General features: G+C 42.2%; 1 protein-coding gene across 1 annotated transcript in view; it reads left to right on the top strand.

Annotated features, from left to right (window-relative positions):
* OCA2 (OCA2 melanosomal transmembrane protein) overlaps positions 1 to 19706 on the top strand; it is a 340000-nt gene that overhangs the window by 36410 nt on the left and 283884 nt on the right. The window lies entirely within an intron of this gene.

Genomic DNA, 19706 nt, shown 5'->3' with positions numbered 1-19706 from the left:
GATTGGATATTAGGAAAAACTTTTTCACTAAGAGGGTGGTGAAACACTGGAATGCGTTACCTAGGGAGGTGGTAGAATCTCCTTCCTTAGAGGTTTTTAAGGTCAGGCTTGACAAAGCCCTGGCTGGGATGATTTAACTGGGACTTGGTCCTGCTTTGAGCAGGGGGTTGGACTAGATGACCTTCTGGGGTCCCTTCCAACCCTGATATTCTATGATTCTATGATTCATATGGGTAGGGGCATCAGATTCAGGGGTGAGAATTGAATGTGACTCCTACTTACTACCTGCTTTCTTGATCACGTCTCCTGCTAGTGGTCCAGTGATTATAAAACATCCTACTAATATCTCACAGTTAAAAGTTTTCTGCTTTACTTCAAGTGTTAGAAGCTTGTGTTTTTATTGATGAAGGGTGGGAGTTTGATCCCACTGACAAATGTGGTGTTGTCTCTATGTGAAGACCGCTCTTTACAAGGGCATCGTGAGGGGCTCTGTGCTGGAGTGTTTGGTAGGGACAAGAAGAATGGAACACTTCCCTACCTAGACTGTGAAGAGACAGTGGAATTGCTCGGTATGTGCTACAACCATCTGAAGGTTGCAGTAGCCCCTGTAGCTCACGTACCTGTTCTTCTGAGGGAAAGGACAGTAGGTCTGAACTCACTGGGCTGATGCCTTCCCCTTCCCAGTTCCTCTGTGTGCTTGAATGCCTTGAGTCCCAGTGGAGTGGAACTTTGCAGCAATGGGTGGGCAGACTCTGTATCATCCCAGCATCCTTCCCCCAAGGACACACAGTCGAACCAAACCATTTTTAGGACCCTTCATAACTGGGGTGGGCAGGTTTTACCTCTCATCAAATATCCCTTCCAAGCAGGAAGTAAATGTTTTAAAATCTCTGTCCTACACATTCTAGGGGCCTGATCCAAAGCCCAGTGAAGGCAGTGGAAAGGCTCGCCTGGGCTTCAGCAGGTCGGCCCTAAGATTATAGTAAGCTGGCTCACATTCCACACATTCTGAAATGTTTATCTTGGAATTACATTTTCACGAGCTTTAACTCCTCATAAAAAAATCAGTTTGACAAATCAACAGCTGTACCTTACTCTGGGCTCACAGTCCCTGAGGAGTTCTCTTTTGTAAGAATTTCTTTGAAGCAGTGAAATTACTGAATTTGTCTTTGCTGTACCATGAAGCATTGCCACTAGCAACACTGAAACACCAGTTTTTGTTGATACCTATGTTAATTTCTCTCCCAATATCCAGTGTTGACGGGGCTGGTTCTGAATGGCACAAACATGCATTAGGGCAAGTTTATTTAAAACGTGGAACTGATCAGAGACTGGGTGTTGGAATTGGTTTAGTGCACTATCCAATTTCCAGAAATGTGAGTTCAAATGGCGGTCTCATTCTGTTTCCCCTCTGTTTGCTCACCCCACGATTTCTCAATCTCTGATTCAGACAGAGACCAATGATTAGAGGATCTGTGGGGTTTCCCTGTCAGAACTGAGGGTTGCTGGCCCCAGCACTAAACCTGGGCATGATCATTGAAATGGAAAGCAAACCTTCTATAGAATCAGAACTGGGCCCAGTGTGGGAAAAAGAGACTAAATAGAAACCAACAAGCACTAACATCAGTGGGGCTACTTTGATTTACAGTAGCTACTCCTGAGGGCATTCCGCGCCAAAAAAATAAAAATTCTGTGCACATTATTTTAAAATTTTGCAAAATGCTGCAAATTTTATTTGTCAAATAAATGTGGAGGCTCCAGCATGGCACTGAGGAGCACAGGCTTCTGTCTGCACAGAGGTGGGAGATCACTGTGCAGCTCCCCCCCCGGGACAGCATGGGCAGGCAGGCTCAGCAAGGCAGGATTCAAGTGCGGAAGGGATTAGTGGGGGCGGGGGGGAATCCAGGTGTGGGTTAAGAGGGTTCCGTGTGGGGCAATCTGGGTGTGAGTGGCTCAGCTGAGGAGCTGAGTGTGTGTGGGGGGACCTAGATGCAGAGGGATTTGTTGGGGGATTCAGGGTGCAATGGTAATAGGACTCTGCAGGGGGATCCAGGTGAAAGTGGTTGGGGTTCAGCAGCGGGGTCTGGGTGTGGGGGGATAGAGCACAGCAGGGGGGCTCAGTGGAGGGTCCAGATACTGGAGGAGTGGGGCTCAGTGGGGTGGGGATCCAGGTGCAGCTGATTGTAGCTTGGTGGGGTGGAGATCCAGGTGCGAGTGGCTCATCAGGGTGGTCCAGGTGTAGGCGGAGTGGAGCTCATTGCGGGGGTTGTGAGGGTTTGGCTTAATGGGAAGTTCTGAGTATGAGGGGGTCTGGATGCATGCAGGTTGGGCGGATGTGGGAGCAGCTCCCTGTACAGGGATCTCTCCCCCTGAAGCTGAGGAGCGATGAGTTCAGGAAGCAGGTAGGTGTGTGTGTGTGTTTGCAGAGCTTCCTGCAGTTGGGGGAGAAATCTGGGGCTGGGTCTGACCTGGCCCCAGAAGCTGTGCAGGAGAAGAGGAAGTCCCGTCCTCCCCAGCCTAGCCAGGACTAGCAGCTGAGTCCATCGCAGGGTAGGAGCCACCAGCTGGGTCTTCCCCAGTCCCGCCCCTTGCCCCACAGTGATTTAGCTCTCTGCTGGCTGCCCTGAGCACCTGAAACATACTGCTGGGGAGGGTCACATGACTGCTTTTGTGACTTCCCTTTGCTTCCCCATCAGAAAGTCATTTTTCTGCAGGGAAGCAAAGAAATCTGTGGGGGATGTAAATTCTACGCATGTGCAGTGGCACAGAATTCCTTCAGGAGTAACTGGCTGAGGATTTTCCTCCTGAAATGCTTTGCTATTTGCAAAGGCTGTCATCAGAGAAAATTGTTTTAGTATTGTTAATTGTTTTATAAGATAAGAAAAATTCTATCCCTGTGGCTTATTTTTGCAGGTTATGGTAGTATAAGCCCATAATAGGGGAGCCAAGCATTTTCTGAACGTAGCTGCTGAATCTTTCAGCATAGAAAGGAATTAATTTCATTTTTAAAAAAATGAAACTTTGTTTTCAAATGCTGAATATAGAAGTGGAAGGGAAAAATACTGAAATATTCCATTGGGAAAAAAATGCCTCACATGGATGAAATATTTCAGGGTCTGCGTTAATAATAAATGATTTAATAATATGGTTAATTTTATCTAAAGAAGTGAAAAATCTAGTCTTGCCAATCTGTGTATTCTAATGAAACAATTCTCATTCATTTTTAAAAGCAACATTATGCATTGCACAGAGCTTGTTTCATCAGCTGAAACAAATACTGTACCAAAGAGCTACGATTTCATGCATAAACCCTGGAGAATTTCACAAAACAAACTCCACCATCTGTTTGATATTATGGCATGGGAGACCAGTCTAAAAGCTATGTGCCTAGGCCACTAGAGTACCCTTTGGCCCTGGAGCACTATAAGAAAAAGGATCTTTTTATTTCTAGTTTGCAGGCCATTTGGACAAAAGGATAAACCAACAGTATTTTTTCCCCATGGTACAGCTGCTGGGGCATATGGGTGCTCTAATTTCTTCATGTAGGAAGGCTCCTTATCCTCATATCTTCCATGGAACAAATTTAGGCTAACAGAGGACTGGAAAAACGTGACATGAAGAGTTACTACCTATCGGTATTCTAGCTGCTGCTGCAATTTGAAGCACCTGCAGTTTATCAAGTTAGACATAAGAAAGATTGACACCACGGGAATAACAATAATCTAGACATGTCACTCTGGGGGGAATAACACAATTTTTTGCACTGTGTTTTAGAAAGCCTGGCTCTCTCTGACAGTCTGCAGAGTAATTTTAAATTTTGAAAAAAAAAAAAACAAAACCCCTTCATGATAGTCTCTTCGTAGACTGAGGATTAAGTCCCCCTGCTTGCTGATTTTATCCTTTTCCAGATGGCAAACATTGAGTTTTCTTGTCTTTTAAATATGAAATGAAATGAACTGGGCTTGCTTTAATTTATAATGTTTGTATGACAAAAAAGGAGGAAATAGAGAAACCTATTTGTCATACCCCCCAAAAGTGAAAAATAGGGTTCAGCTGTATACACATTTACATGTGTAAAGTATAAAGACGACCACAAAACAAATAAACCCCAAACCAACCAAGCCAGAAACTGTGATATTTTTTGAAGACATTAACCTTCGGAGTGTTTCTTCTCAATAGCTTTTCCTACCTTGCTGACAGTCTGTAATATCTTTATCCTGGAACATTTTTACAGTCACGGGGATTTTAAAGACGTTGTGATGAAGTTTAATTTTCTTGGGAGATTTTCTTGAGAATACAGTGTGCACCTACAGCAACTCTTGCGCACCATCCTAGAAAAGAGTCCGTCCTTGTAATGAATGTGTTACCGCAGGTTACATTACCAGGTTCCCAAAAGGTCCTCCATCAACGAGAAGCATCCCAGGCTTTTCTCATCTGTGAGGATTGTTTCATGTTCTGGAACTAAGGTTACACAGGAAGCCTTTGGATTTGAAGAAGAATGTTTAGCCTTTGTGAAGACAAATAGTGTTTATGCTCGTGGAATTTTTAAATGAATCTAAAAATATGACTTTTACACAATGCATTTTTTTAAAAAAGTGCATGGCTATCAGATAGGAGAAAAAACCCTCTGGGTATACATTTAGGTCATGATGGAAAGGAGATTATTTTTGCTTTCAGGCCTGCTGTGTCTCTCTGATCCCACATAATCTTCTTCAATATCTTAAGTGCAGGGTGCATATTTTGAATGGCCTCCAGCAATAATTTGTAAAACTCTATTCTAAGGGGGCCTCCTGTTCACATTGACTCCAAAGAGAGTGAGATCGAGTCCGAAATCTAAATATTCTATTTTAAATACTGTTTTCTCAGAAACCGCCTTTTCCATATACTAGAGATCATGACCCAGGCCCACTGGGGTATTCAGCACGTAGACACCCCTGCTCTACTCTCTTGTTTTTAGCTCCCCCAAAGTTGTGGATAAATGGCTCTTGCTGTGCTGCCTTAGCAGGCTCCAGACTATGACATCGCCTAGGCTTGCGTGAATAATATTGGCTGAATTCAATGAGTGATTCAAGAAACTTCATGCTGTTAAAAAATGTTTTCTTCATTTGTCCATTTTTATGGAGCTGGAAAACTATTGTGGATATGCACACGTTTTCAAAGACAATAGTCCCACCTTGTTTTTATTAATCACTCAGCGCAAATCAGAGCCATTGGGGAAACCTGCTGGAGGGCGGCTGGACCTATCCTGATTTCCTCGTTTTAGTGCATTGCGCATCGTCGTATTAAAATGAAAGTTTAGAAATGTATAACATACTCAAAGGATGGTTCCACTAGGGTGACCAGACAGCAAATGTGAAAAATCGGGACAGGGAGTGGGGGGTAATAGGAGCCTATATAAGAAAAAGACCCAAAAATCGGGACTGTCCCTATAAAATTGGGACATCTGGTCACCCTAGGTTCCATGCTTCCAGGGATCCTTGGTGATTCTGATATCAAAGCGTGGTGTCCTCTGGGGGCCTGCTATGGAAGAGGAATCGGCAGGTGATTCAAAATCCCATGCAATCAGTGAGCATCTTTGCATTCACTTCAGTAGGCTTGGGGTCAGCCCCTTTGGCAGGCATAATAAGAAGGAAATGGAAGGTTGGGTTTTTTTTTAGTGTTTATGCTCCTACTCACCTGTTCCATGTCTTCTTCCTTGATCACCATTATGCCTGAAACTCACTCCTACCTCTAGTGGGCAAGCTGACAACTTTTCATTCAAATCCTTACTTAAAAATGTGTTTCCTACCTGAAACCTCCACATTGCCTATGGAGGTTGTGGAGTCTCTGTCACTGGAGGTTTTTAAGAGCAGGTTAGACAAACACCTGTCAGGGATGATCTAGATCAGTGTTTCCCAAACTTGGGACGCTGTTTGTTCAGGGAAAGCCCCTGGCAGGCCGGGCCGGTTTGTTTACCTGCCTTGTCCGCAGGTTTGGCCGATCGCGGCTCCCATTGGCCAATGGCCTAATACTTAGTCCTGCCACGAGTGCAGGGGACTGGACTAGATGATCTCTCGAGGTCCCTTCCAGTTCTGTGATTCGATGTCAACCCACTAAAGAAAGCAGTAAGCAAGGAATGCTGTACTAGCTCCTAAACCAAACACAAACAGACCAAACTAAAAACCTTGCAGGGCTCTTAGGCCCAAGTACAACAGGAAACTTGATCCAGAGCAGCCCCCTAACTTAATTCACTGCACATTGGTAAAATGGGGCTTGTAGTGGTCTGACTTATTGGCTTAGGTCATACTGGTACTGTGCAGCTACACTAGGGGTTTGCACTGGCATAGATGCACTGGTACAAGTTTCCCTGATATAGATGAGCCCTAAGTCAGAACTATCTTCTGGTTTACCCAGGGCATTTTTTGTGCATTGTTTCCCTGGTTCATTTAAATTGTAAGTTCTGTTGGTTAGGAATGGAGTTGTTTCTGTTTTGTAAGGTTCAGGGCATTCTGTTGGCACTTCTACACACAGAACATACAATCTACATACGCTAATAACAAATTAGTGGAGGAATTCAGCATTTCTTGCTGAAGTGAATGGATTTTTTATCTCTTAGTTGCAACCCACCTTTAAAATGGCAATTGTACAATTTCTGTACTTTCTTCGTGAAAGAATTGCTTTTGAAGATCAGCCTGGCTGCCACAAGAGGTCACTTCATCCCTTTTTTTATTCCACATTGCTATAATGGTTGATGTTTCTAAAAAATGGAAATGTATGGGAGAGAGAGGGGTGTGTTTTGAACTAGTTCCACAGGCTGGCATCTTCATTGAAACTCTGCTTCAATGTGCATTTAATGCAGCCTTGCAAAATTGTCACAAAAACTTACCAGGCCAGGCAAAAAATTACTAGCCCATCCTTATAAATGGCTTACACACAGCATCTTCCTACGATCCACATCTGGACACATGCTTGTGCACCAACGGAGTCATGCTCACTCACTCTCGGTTGGTTTGACAAACCACACAACTGCTGCCAAATAACTTCTCATGAACACACACTTTGTCTCTTGGTGTGTGCATGAGCACCCACTTTCTCTCACACAAGCTTCATAATAAACTTCATTTGCTCTCTTTCTCTCGTTCTCTCTCTCTCTTCACATCGGATTCTCTGTCTCTTTCAAACACATTTCACACCTGGCTGTTTCTAATACTGGACAACTATTACAAGAAACCAGAGTGCTCTATGGCTGTATATATTTAAATAGTTAAGAGATAAGATGCCAGTAGATGGTGCTCACGAATATGTAATGTATAGTTCCTGGGTTCTGCAGGAACAATAAAACAAATTTGTGAGCACTGTACTGCAAATGGTTTCCTCTGTTCAGCTCTTTGCATCAACCCCACACCACTATTCACTCCCTCCCTCTGCACCTACCTCCATCAATTCATCACCATACAGCATTCATCCTCAGATACCCACTCAGTGCTTCTCTACATCAACATGGTTTGCAGCAAGCTAGGATGTGAACCTATGCCATATGAGCTTGCCGTGGATGTGAACTAACTGCCATGTGGATTCTGCTGCTGCCCATTAACAGTTCGCTCGTACAGTTTGAGCTAGTCCTCTTTGAAATGGAACTAGATCAGAGCACATGACAAGGTTAGTGTGTGGCAGCCAGGGTACAGCAGGCTATTGTGGGGTAGATTCACACCTCAGCTTGTGGCAAACTAAATGTTTGCATGGACAAACCTTCAATGACCACTCCATTCACCCCTCTGCTTGCTCACAGTGCATGGCTGCCTTGCCAACAAAATACATTAGTTCTCTTTTCTCTTCCCCCATACATTCACTTCCATGCTTTACCCAGTCTATTGCTCTGCAGAAGCAGCTCTTCAAAGCTCTCCATCCCTTTCTCTTGGTTAATCCCTTTCCTGCCACCAGGCAACACAGCAGCCCTCTCTCAATTGGACTGCAAGTCTGGTATCTCACTTCTCTATGCTGCAGAGTAAGTCCTCCAGGAAGTGCAGAGATGCCACATTCATAAGAACAGCCATACTGGGTCAGACCAAACATCCATCTAGCCCCATATCCTGTCTTCTGACAGTGGCCAATGCCAGGTGCCCCAGAGGAAATGAAGAGAACAGGTAATCATTGAGTGAGTCATCCCCTGTCGCCCATTCCCAGCTGCTGGCAAACAGAGGCTAGGGACACCATCCCAGCCCATCCTGGCTAATAGCCATTGATGGACCTATCTTCCATGAATTTATCTAGTTCTTTTTTAAACCCTGTACCCTCTTCATGTAGTCTGTGGCTTCCCCAGGACACTTCCTGCTGGAGCGGAAACAAAGCAGCCAAGGACAGTGCAGGTACAGACTGCAGCTGTACAGAGGAGTAAGAAGTTTACCTTATTGCTGTCATAGTTCTGTTCATAATAAAGGGCTTCTCTTGTCAGTAAGATACTACGTGGCAGTGGAAGGCACAATGTGTTGGCAGACCCAGTGAGAGGAACTATTGAAACGGCTGCAACAGAATCTGTACCACTGCAAGGAACTCCCCCACCAGCCCTGAGAATCAGGGCAAATGCTGAATGTGCCTGGAAATGGTTCAAACAGCAATTTGAGCTGTATATGAAAGCTACAGAGGCAAGTAAACTGGAGGATGAGCAAACGATTTTGCTGCTCTTAACAGTGGCAGGTTCAGATGCCCTAGATGTCTACAGTGCATTCCATATAGTAGATGGTGGGGAAAAGAGAGGAAAGCTTTGCAGAAATAACGAAAATGTTTGAGGATCATGTTTGTGTCCTTAGAAATAGGTTTCAGCGTAACAGCCGTGTTAGTCTGTATTGGCAAAAAGAAAAGGAGTACTTGTGGCACCTTAGAGACTAACCAATTTATTTGAGCATAAGCTTTCGTGAGCTACAGCTCACTTCATCGGATGCATACTGTGGAAAGTGTAGAAGATCTTTTTATACACACAATATTCAGAGTAACAGCATGTACACAGTGTGTATAAAAAGATCTTCTACACTTTCCACAGTATGCATCCGATGAAGTGAGCTGTAGCTCACGAAAGCTTATGCTCAAATAAATTGGTTAGTCTCTAAGGTGCCACAAGTACTCCTTTTCTTTTTTCTTAGAAATTGTGTTATTTTTGAAAGGTGTGTGTTCAGATGAGAATGAAGGGGGAACAATAGATGTGTTTGGCAGAGACTTAACACTAAAAAGTCAGTCCCGTGAATATGGAATATTAAAAGACTTTCTCATTAAAGACCAGATTGTCCTGGGATGTAACAAAAAAGTCCACAAACGGTTACTTTGGGAGATGGATCTGATGCTAGAAAGAGCACAAATCATATGACTGTGAATACAGAGCTAAATCATCAAAGTAAAAGTTAACAGAAATTAAGTTGATCTGGGACAGAAAAATGAAAAGCAGGAAACAATGTCAATTATGTGACAACCAGCATTAAATACAGGAAATGTCCAGCATTCAGACAAATACATATTAAGCCCAGCCATTATGCTAAAATGTGCAGCAAAAGCAGGAGCGTGCATTTATTAAGTGCCCAAATGGATTTCTCAAGTGAAGAGGAAGAGCTGTTCTTAAGCACAATAATGGAGGAGGCTGGAAACTCAAAATACTGACTGACTAAAATGTACACAATTGGCACTTACGTGACATTTAAGATAGACACTGGGGCACAAGTAAATGCAATGAAAGAAACTGAAATCGGGAGATGTAAGGAGCATATAAAGGTGCATGAGTCAAGTCTCTGAAAGATTATAATGGAGGGAAAATTCCAGTGTTGGGAGTGTGCACTGACAATTAAATACAAAGGGAAAACAATAAAACAAGGATTTGTGGTGGTACACAGGAGCTAGCAACCAGTTTTGGTCCTGCATTCATGTGAGGTGCTTGGGGAGGATGCATGTCATAGAAAGACAACAGAGAACCAGCTATGAAAGTATTAATTTTATCATAGGAAGATGTATGCACAGGAAAGAGGTGTCTTCCAGTAACTTACAAGACAGGGTTAAGAGAAGATGCAGAACCTGTGGTACGTGCTATGTGAAAAATTCCACAAACCTTAAGAAAGAGGTTAGAAGAGCTGCAAAATGTGCCATCAAATGGTGGTATTTGGAGAAGTGAAGAACCAATGGATTGGGTTCATTCCTTAGTAACTGAAGAGAAAAAAGGAGAGGGACTACAGCTGCGTATGGACCCTAAGGAGCTGAACAGAACCATAAAAATTAGAGCTGTTGATTAATCACAGTTAACTCACGTGATTAACTCAAAAAAATTAATTGCAATTTAAAAAATTAACTGTGATTACTCAGAGTTTTAATTGCACTATTAAACAATAGAATACCAGTTGAAATTTATTAAATATTTTGGATATTTTTCTATATTTTAATATATATTGTATTCTGTGTTGTAATTGAAATCAAAGTGTATATTATTTTTATTACAAATATTTGCACTGTAAAAATGATAAAAGAAACAGTAGTTTTCAATTCACCTCATACAAGTACTGTAGTGCAATCTTTGTTGTGAAAGTGCAACTTACAAATGTAGATTTTTTTTGTTACATAACTGCACTCAAAAACAAAACAATGTAAAACTTCAGAGCTTTACAAGTCCACTCAGTCCTACTTCTTGTTCAGTCAATCGCTAAGACAAACAAGTTTGTTTACATTTACAGGAGACAATGCTGCCCTCTTCTTATTTCCAATGTCACCAGAAAGTGAGAACAGGCATTTGCATGGCACTTTTGTAGCCGGCATTGCAAGGTATTTGTGCCAGATATGCTAAACATTCGTATACCCTTCATGCTTCAGCCACTGTTCCAGAGGACATGCTTCCATGCTGATGACGCTCATTAAAAAAATAATGCATTAATTACATTTGTGACTGAACTCCTTGGGGGAGAATTGTATGTCCCCTGCTCCATTTTTCCCGCGTTCTGCCATATTTTTCGTGTTCTAGCAGTCATGGATGATGACCCAGCACATGTTGTTCATTTTAAGAACACTTTCACTGTAGATTTGACAAAATGCAAAGAAGGTACCGATGTGAGAGTTCTAAAGACAGTTACAGCACTCGACCCAAAGTTTAAGAATCTGAAGTGCCTTCCAAAATCTGAGAGGGACGAAATCTGAACATGCTTTCAGAAGCTTTGGATTGTTATTGAGCAGAACCCGTCATGAGCACGGACGCATGTCCCCTGGAATAGTGGTTGAAGCCTGAAGGGACATATGAATCTTTAGCGCATCTGGCATGTAAATATCTTGTGACGCTGGCTACAACAGTGCCATGAGAATGCCTGTTCTCACTTTTAGATGACATTCTAAACAAGAAGCTGGCAGCATTATCTCCTGAAAATGTAAACAAACTTGTTTGTCTGAGTGATTGGCTGAACAAGAAGTAGGACTGAGTGGACTAGCAGGCTATAAAGTTTTCAATTGTTTTATTTTTGAATGCAGTTTTTTTGTACATAATTCTACATTTCTAAGTTCAACTTTCATGATAAAGAGATTGCACTACAGTACTTGTATTAGGTGAATTGAAAAATACTATTTGGTTTTATACTGTGCAAAAACTTGTAATCTAAATATAAAGTGAGCACTGTACACTTTGTATTCTGTGTTGTAATAGAATTCAGTATATTTGGAAATGTAGAAAACATCCAAAATATTTAAAGGAATGGTATTCGATTATTGTTTAACAATGCGACTAATCACAATTAATTTTTTTAATTGCTTGACAGCCCTAATAAAAAGAGAACGTGTCCACTTCCCCACAAGAAGTGAACTATTGTCTGAGATGACAGGAGTCAAATTATTCTGCAAATGATAAGCATCGGCAGGATTTTGGCAGCTCCTCTAGGAGGCTGAGAATTTGAAGATCTGCACTTTCAGCACATAATTTGGCATAAACTGCTTTCTAAGACTGCCTTTCAGAATATGTTCCTCTCCAGAAACATTTCACCATAGAAGGAGTCAAATGTAAAAGAGTCCAGCAGGCACAAAAGTATACACTGATGACATAATAATTGGGGGCAGCACTGCCCCTGAACATCAGGAATGACTGAGGGGAGTACTGTCGCTGCCTGTTAACTGGGGGCCCTACGGGCTGAGAGCTGGCACCCCGGTGTTGGACTGTTCCCATCCTGTGGGGGGTGCTTTATCAGCCTCCAACCTGGCTGCACGAGATTCAGGGGTGGGAGTGGCAGCAGTGGGGGACAAACTTCTAATGAGGTAAAGGGAAGGAGGTGTGGCAGACTGAAGTTTTGCCTAGGTAGCAGATTGTCTTGAGAGGCCTCTGCTGCTAAGGTGAAACTGTCTCTTTCCCCTCTCTCTTAAATCAGTTAAAACAACAGAACAACCCTCCCTTCTCCCCTAGACAAGAATTCACTTAAAATGTAAGTGAGTCGTCTAGTCAGATGCTCCTACATTTATATCCAGTTGGCTTAACCACTTACACTGATAAGGGCACGCACGCATGTGCCTCTTTGGTCTGTTAGCTTGAGTGAAGGAAATAGGGGTGGAAAAGTCTTCAAACTTATGGAAATTGAGTGGGGGGGGGGGGAACAGTGCCTCTGTGGCATGCTTTCCCTTGTCCCAGACATCGCCGTTCCTTAAGTTCCTCCATTGAGTCCAGGCTCAGCAGGTCCAAAGGAAGGATGGCTGCTCTCTGCAATATCATCCCAGTTCATAAACAGTTTTTAATCAGAAGATTGTTATTAACTGATAGAACATAGGATCTTTTTGAGAGCTATTGCATTCTCTTGAGTCAAAGATTTCTGGCATATGATGATAAGATAATGTGGACCCAGTACTAATGTGGTGCTACAGTGAAAATACACATCATAATTTAATGATACTGTACATCCGTGTCTACAAATGATAATGTAACACATTGCTGACATGTTGCTACCCTTCCCTTATTCATGGTAAATGAGTAAAATAAGAAGCCTCATTTAATGAATTGGGGTGCTTTTAAGCTGTAGCACCTGGGACAGATTTTCGGCTGCATCTAAGAATCTCTGGGTGCAAAAAAAGAGAGGGGACACAAGGCAGGTGTTTGCACCCCCTAATTGTGGGGCTGGTTCTTCACTGTCCTTGCCCCAGGGTAAATTAGAACAGCCGCAGAGATGCTTTAAACAACAATTGCACAGGGACCAGTCTTCTAACTAAATATTGGTGGGATATAGGGGTGCTGGGATGTAGGCTCTGCTTCCTTACCCTGGCTGCAGCCAGTTTAGGAGCTGCTATAGCAGCCTATGCTACCAGAGGATTCCCACTGCAGGGGAAAATTATACCTATAAGTGCTAGGTATTACTGGCCAGTTAACCTAGCTTTAGCTTATGGGTGGCTGCCTAACTGACCTGAGAAAAGTATCCCTATAATGTGGAGTGGGTTGGATGAAGGTCAATATGTTGAGAGAAATTCTTCCCCCCCCAGGAGAATTTCCCCCAGTTCAGGCACTGAATAAGGTTACTCTCATAATCCCTGCAGTACAACAGAGCTGCTTTAAATTGTGCTGGGCCTGGGGGCTGCCACCTTTGTGTCTCCTCCCCTTGGGCAGTGCCTGTGTATCTCTTGAAGGAACAGCACACAATCTCGCTTCTAGTTTCTGTCTGGAAGGTTGAGTCTCTTCCTGGCAGTGGGAAGATGAGTAATGTAGATGTAATGTTTTTCATCCTTATAAACAAGGTGCTGCTGACTCATAATGGAGGAACAGTACAATTTCTGGAACGTAAGATACAGTTTGTAGCCTCTTGACCTTTACAGTTAAATAATCTTTTCTTTTCTACTGCCAGAATGCTATGTTATCGTTGCTGAGACTTTGGGAGACATCATAGAAAATAACATTTTAAAAACTGATGAAATAGTATCCAAATGTGTCAGAGATTTCACAGTTTTTCAGTTATGTACAATTATAAAGCAGTATTCCAAAAAACCTTTCAAATTTAAACCACTCAGATAAATAGCGGATCTCATTAGCATCTGAAAAGATTTAGGGGAAAAATGAATATGCTGCACTGGTAACTTATGAAAGCCTTAAAAGTGGATGTTCAGCTACTTGTGGTAGGATGGAGAGGAGTTGTGATAATTACTTGAGCATCAGACTAGACCCTTCACAGTCAAAGTCTATACAGATTTACACCAAATCATGGTGGTAACACCTCCCTTTTTTTGATCACCAGCTCTCATAGATTCCAGAGAGATTAAACTGAGTGGGATTCTATTTGGCTAAAGCCTCCCCATTTATGCTACTTGAAGCAGGTTACAAATGAGAAACTAAGGCTGTGTCTACACTACAGAGACTATGCTGGCGTAATCCTGTAGCACAGCGGCAGCCAACACCAACGGAGAGTTCTTTCCCGTCAGTGTAGGAACACCTCTCCCCTGAATGAAGTTAGCTTCATCAACGGAAGCAGTCTTTCATCGACATAGCTATGTCTACACTGGGGGTTAGGTTGGCATAGCTATGTTAGGCTGAAGTGTGGTTTTTTCACACCCCTGACTGACATAGTGATGTCAACCTAATTTTTAAATGTAGACCAACCCCAAGACAAAAGGAATAGGATAAAAGAAGCCATAAGAGAAAAGGCCATCTACAGAGTTGTCTAATTGAGCCCACTATTATTTTGGGCTAAGACCTGAATGTTGTCATTTATAATGATGTTTATGAGCAGGGTGGGCTTTATTCATTTTTGGTTCCTTTTCTCCATGTAGGGAAGACTAGTGAATTTGACTTGTTTTTATCCTGACTGTTCTGGAACACTCTGGCTTAGCTTGCCTCTTCCATCTCTTGTAAATTATTTTTATTCTAATACTGTTATAATAATTGAAAACACTAAATAATAAAATTAAAAATTCGTATCCTTTAGTGATCAGGGTGGGTGTTTAAGGTGCAGAGAATCAGCATTAACTCTTGATACCTCCTTTTCTGGAAGTTTCCCACTGGGATTGGAGGAGACCCCGTTCCTTAGCTTTGCTCTGTTGCTGTGCTATCTCGCATTCAGTTCTGCAGAGCCTAAACTGCTTAGCACTATTCCACAGACTCCAAGGGAGAGTGTGAGCATGCTGTAGAAATGTTGCCGTCTCCTTTCAGGTCTGTTCCCCCTGTTGCCTTTCTGTATTCAGGGAGAGCATTTGGCCTTTAGTAATTAAGTGTTGCAATAAACCACATTCAGCTGTATGAGTTTAAGATGGAAAGTTCTTCAACTCAGTCTTCCGGCTTTTTATGTACTGTGCGGATTCTGCAGTGTTGGTTTTTAAACACCGTTCACACTGCATTTTAATGATCAAAATATAAAAGCTTTTCTGACTGTTAAACACTAAGGTTTTACTGTTTTCACCATTAATAATCATAAAATAAAACCTAATTTGCATCAGGACTTGATTTAGGTTTTACAAATGTAACCAGTAACCTGTGAAATGGAGGGTTATCTTCATGAAACTCAAGTATTTGATCTGCTTAATGAAGGGCCACCGGCTATGGTCTAGTTTCAGTGTGACTACAGTATTCTTAGAGAGTCTCCTGACTGAGAACAGAGCAGTTGCTTTGACAAGCATTGTGGCTGAAGTAGAAATGCAGTGGTGAATTAGTATTAATATGACATGAGAAGAAACTGCATGGGGGTGTCATCTATCCTGTTTCTGAATTGATGAGTTTGTGTTTTGTCTGGTAGCAATAATGTGCAGAAGAGGCGAATAGGACAGCAAAGTAGAATATGGTAATATTTAAAATGATGATGCTTTCCCCATTTGATTATTTTGTGAGGGGTGTTGAATGACAAGGGAAGGCCTCTAAGACATTGAACTGTGGTTTGTAGAACTAGTGAGCCACTTAATTGCTTTCTGCGAGTAAACTGTCTTTTCTCTCATGTCTGTGCCAAGTTGAAACCAAGACTATCTGTTAAGCTGTGGTGCTCTGTGTTTTTCTACACACATGGCAATCTTTGTCTATTCTCTGCCTTGGCACGTCTGCTATATGTTCTCTCTCTGTTCATGTAATTGATATGGCAATTTCTTGCAGTATCCTTGGGAGATCATATAGAATTAAAGTTAAGTATCTTTTGGGGTTCACTGTATTAAATGAATGATTTATGTATTGTTGTGGGCCGGGATTGCATGAAACCTCTAGGGCGTGGAGATGTGACTGATGTGAGACTTGACGGTTCAAAGGACTATACTGAACAATGTGCCAGTCAAGAATGGACTCTTGGAACAACAAAAAAGCATGAAGGAATTTTCCTGGGGAATATCTTGGGGGAAGTGAATGCAATTCCCCACCTTCAATTATGTAAAAAACCCATATGCCCCTGAGGAGTGGGCCTGTGGCTTCTGATCCTCTGTTACATGAGACCAAGATCAGAGGCACAAGCTATATATAGGAAAGACTGAAGTGTTCTGGTTCTGAATCTTGTAATCAAGGGGAAAACCTAGCTGTGGGTTTTGAAGGACTGACACCTATCAGAGCCCGAGGTGGAGCTGAAGTGACCCTGGTAAATTTTTTAGCATGCATGTGGGTTCTTTTCTTGTTTTAATATATTTTCTCTGCAATGCCTTTTACCTTTAAGACTAAATATGCTTGCTTATAAAGAGCTCACTTACAACTACAGGCAGTTAGTGTTCACAGCCCCTGCAGGGGAAAGCAAAGCACAGACACTAGCCATGTAGGCAGCCTGGCTTGCTAGGAATATCACTGTGTAGGAAACTGTATTGGCTGGAAAGCTCCTCGTCAAGAGGGAGAGATGCGGGTCTCTGCCCAAGAGAGGTGTGACAGCTGAGGAACCTGGAGCCTGGAATGGGTGCCCTTGGTGGACCACAGAGGGGGAATACAGGTGCAGTTTTCCTACCCTGTGACAGCTCACACGGTGTTCTGTTTTACTTCTCATATTATATAAAGAGCTGCTAGAGGAAGCCATTTGCAGCGTTCAATAAGAAGTTCTCTTGGTCCTACAAAACTCAGAAATTATGCTGCATATTCTTGAGTGCCATATACTGTCATGTTATCCATTAACTATTTCTATATGCACAGATATAGAGCACTGTATATGTAAAACACTATTGTTTTCTATATTCTGGTAAGCTATTGAATTCGCCTGTATTTTGTCCCAAACCAGTTGATGGTGTTGGTGCTACGGGAAGGCAAAACCAGACACTACATCTCATAGGATGGCTATACAAGTTTGTAGCAGGTGTGTCTCAGCTAAGCATTATTATGGACCGCTCTGTTTATAGACTCCAGGGAGCTGATTCAGAATGGTTTAGTGTCCCAGGCAATGCTTAATCATCTTGTTATGTTCTCTTCCAAATTATTAATTCCCAGAAAAACAGCGCCCTTATTACCAAACCATGTATGTGATTAGACTGACTCCTCCATTCTGAGAAGCATCCATTTCTTACTACATATTCTTTGTTAGCCAGTTTTTAACTCACAATCTGAGTTTAGCCCTTAGCTTGTGAGTTATTTGTTTCTCTTAATACTCTCGTGCGAGGCTCTTTGAAACTGTATCCAGTGACTGTCTCTTTTCATTCCACATTTGGTGTTTCAGTCCAGGCTTTTACACCATACCCGTCACAGCGGTGTCCAAGTGTGTTAGGTAAATCTTTCAAAGAATTCTTATGGGCCTGACTTTAACTTTTTATGTATTTGCTTGTTTGTTTGGAATTTGAAGCCTCCAGTCTTCAATATAGTTTTCTGTAGTGCTACTGCTTCATTCTTCTTTTTCCTTCTGATGTTGTCTAAAATAAATATAAGTGACTACATTATCTGATTAGTTTAGCCTTTTTTCCTCTGTATTTCTCACAAACCAATCCTGATTCCTACAAAGGTGTTTAAGTATTCACTAGAGCAGACAGTTGTTGTGAACAAATTTCAGCATCTGAATTGTTCATGATGTCTTCACTATTTGCTATTAGTTATTGAGTTGTATTGGATAGTCACCCTCTCATGACACATGGTATCATTTTGTTCTCTGATTGGATGACTGAAACCTAAATGTCTTAATAATGAATAACAAAAGAAAAATGGACACAATGAGTATCACACTGCCAGTATGAATAGTTGCTTGTACTTTTCAGGATCTATGAATGTTTTCTTGAATAAACTTGCCAGTAATCCAAATCCTCATGAACTTGATGATTTCTTTGACCCCGTGAAAATCAGCAGTACAAATTTGCCACATATATGCAGAAAAAATATTTGTGAATCACTTTTTTATTGTATTATTCAAAGTGGTATTATTCGAGGAGCTTCAATAAATATCATCTGGTCCTAGTGATATATTGCTCTTGATTTTCTCAAGTTGCTTTATCATTTGCTTTTCTTAGGTCCTTACATGAACGAACTATGACTTCTGTTGTGCCTATAAAGGCTGCAGGGTTGGATGCTAGGGTGTGTTTTCTCTGCAGAGTTAACTTAGGTGATTGGTGCCCTGGTGTTGAGGAGCCTCACTGCAAAGCCACATGCGAGTTACTGTGTCCTTACTGATGCTGTGCTCACCTATGTGTGTTGCTGGTTCTTTGTGTTGCAGTAAGCTGAGCTGCTCTGTGATTCTTTCCCAGTGAATTGTGATGTGTCCTTCTGGGGACATGGGGGAATTGTGAAAAGGTACAGGAGGACTATCAGCATTAGAATGGTTTAGCCTGTGTCCTCCCTGTAAAGCAGGCAAGTTACCTGCCTGAGTAAAAGTGGCACCTGGGCTTTAGCCTATAGCTCCACCCAGGCCAGCTAGCCTGGATTGAAAGCACCACCAAATTCAGGTGAGAGGTTCTGTGTGTGTATGGGAGGCGGGGGTTGGGGCAATACCTGAGTAAGACCCGAGTTAACTCTGGGGTGAAGTCATATCCAGAGAGGGCTGGATTCTCTCCTTTGTCCTAGTTCAGCTCAGCCCAAAGTGGGGGTTGGGAGGTGGAGCCTCAGGGAGAAAGTTATCGCTTCCTGATCAGTGTCCGATCTGTGTCAGCTCAGGGTCTGCTCTAACTTATGTCAGCAATGTGTTGTCTGTTGAGGATTGGTTTAACATAGTTCCAATCAGCTCCTTTCTTGTCCCTGACATGCCTCTTATGGTGAAGGGAGGAGTGGTTGGAACAAGAGTTGGCTCTAAAGCTTCCCTGCTGCTAGGAGACCTCTCAGTTGGCCAGTTACAGGTAGAATCTGGGTTCTTTGTGTCAGATGAGCAACACAAAGGAGCCAGATCAGAAATGAAAATCTGGTTGTTAATTGTCCTTGAGACCCTCTTACACTCATAATGGTCCACAATTCCTGCTGATTAAACTGGATACATGCAAATAGCTTACTGGACTGGGGCTTAAGTGTTCCTGAGGTTAAAAACCAGGGCTAGAAGTATGTGCTATATCACATCTACCTAGTTGATGGTGTTGTACGGGCACCTGTTTCTCATTCTGATGGTCACAGTGTCAGAGCTCAAACCTGCCGTGGCAATGAATATAGTTCATTCTCTATGATAAACCAGTGTAATTTGGGAGAAAATGTTTTTTGGGGATATTCCACATTTTGGTAAAGAGAAGGAAAGCTATGTCTGGCAGGCTGTTTTATGTATTTATTTTAAATGATGGCTGTTTTTGAAGCTGCTCAGAGTTTTCAAATGTTAAAGTATTTCTGTTGGAGATGAATTACCAAGCAGAGTACAGGTAAGGCAGTCAAAAGTGCAAGATAAATATAATGTGTCCAATGGCATTTTAATACC

This window comes from Chelonia mydas, chromosome 1 (assembly GCF_015237465.2).
Source record: "Chelonia mydas isolate rCheMyd1 chromosome 1, rCheMyd1.pri.v2, whole genome shotgun sequence".
Taxonomy (NCBI): domain Eukaryota; kingdom Metazoa; phylum Chordata; order Testudines; family Cheloniidae; genus Chelonia; species Chelonia mydas.
This window is presented reverse-complemented; position numbering and strand designations above follow the sequence as displayed.